This window comes from Octopus bimaculoides, chromosome 7 (assembly GCF_001194135.2).
Source record: "Octopus bimaculoides isolate UCB-OBI-ISO-001 chromosome 7, ASM119413v2, whole genome shotgun sequence".
Lineage (NCBI taxonomy): Eukaryota > Metazoa > Mollusca > Cephalopoda > Octopoda > Octopodidae > Octopus > Octopus bimaculoides.
In genome coordinates, this window is record NC_068987.1 from 29905472 (window position 1) to 29906565 (window position 1094).

General features: G+C 42.9%; 1 protein-coding gene across 5 annotated transcripts in view; it reads left to right on the forward strand.

Moving 5' to 3' along the window:
- LOC106880188 (putative sodium-dependent multivitamin transporter) overlaps positions 1-1094 on the forward strand; it is a 124026-nt gene that overhangs the window by 109008 nt on the left and 13924 nt on the right. The window lies entirely within an intron of this gene.

The following is a 1094-nucleotide window of genomic DNA, read 5'->3' on the forward strand; positions in this document are numbered from 1 at the left end:
AACAGCCTGCTCGTGAAATTAATGTGCAAGTGGCTGAGCACTCCACAGACACGTGTACCCTTAACGTAGTTCTTGGGGATATTCAGTGTGACACAGTGTGACAAGGCTGACCCTTTGAATTACAGGTACAACAGAAGCAGGAAGAAAGAGTGAGAGAAAGTTGTGGTGAAAGAGTACAGCAGGGTTCGCCACCATCCCCTGCCAGAGCCTCATGGAGCTTTTAGGTGTTTTCGCTCAATAAACACTCACAACGCCCAGTCTGGGAATCGAAACCGCGAGTCCGCTGCCCTAACCACTGGACCATTGCACCTCCACAACACACATGCATGTACATACACACTAAATGCAATTTCTGCAAAATAAATTCACTCAAGGTATCAGTTAGTCCAGGGGTGATAGTAGAAGACACTTGTTCGTGGTAAGATGGAGTGAGACTGAACCAATGACCCTGTGGTTGCGTAGCAAACTTCTTAACCATACAGCCATGCCAGTGCCTATAAATATATACATACATACATACATACATACATACATACATATATAAATATGTACAGCAGACCCTACTTTTTCCTCCAATATTAGACTCTCTTTTACTCTTTTACATGTTTCAGTCATTTGACTGCAGCCATGCTGGAGCACCGCCTTTTAGTCGAGCAAATCAATCCCAGGACTTATTCTTTGGAAGCCTAGAACTTATTCTATTGGTCTCTTTTGCTGAATTGTTAGGTTACAGGAACGTAAACACACCACCATCAGTTGTCAAGCAATTCTGCGGGGACAAACACAGACGCACAAACATATACACACACATACATATGTATATACATATATACGACGGGCTTCTTTCAGTTTCCATCTACCAAATCCACTCACAAGGTTTTGGTCGGCCCAAGGCTATAGTAGAAAACACTTGCCCAAGGTGCCACACAGTAGGAATGAACCTGGAATCATGTGGATGGTAAGCAAGCTACTTACCACACAGCCACTTCTGTGCCTGTTAAAAACAATGAACCACCTTAATCGATTTTTGAACCTTATTGGCATCCACACCATTTTGACAATCTACTATTTATCTTATTCAATGCACGGTGATT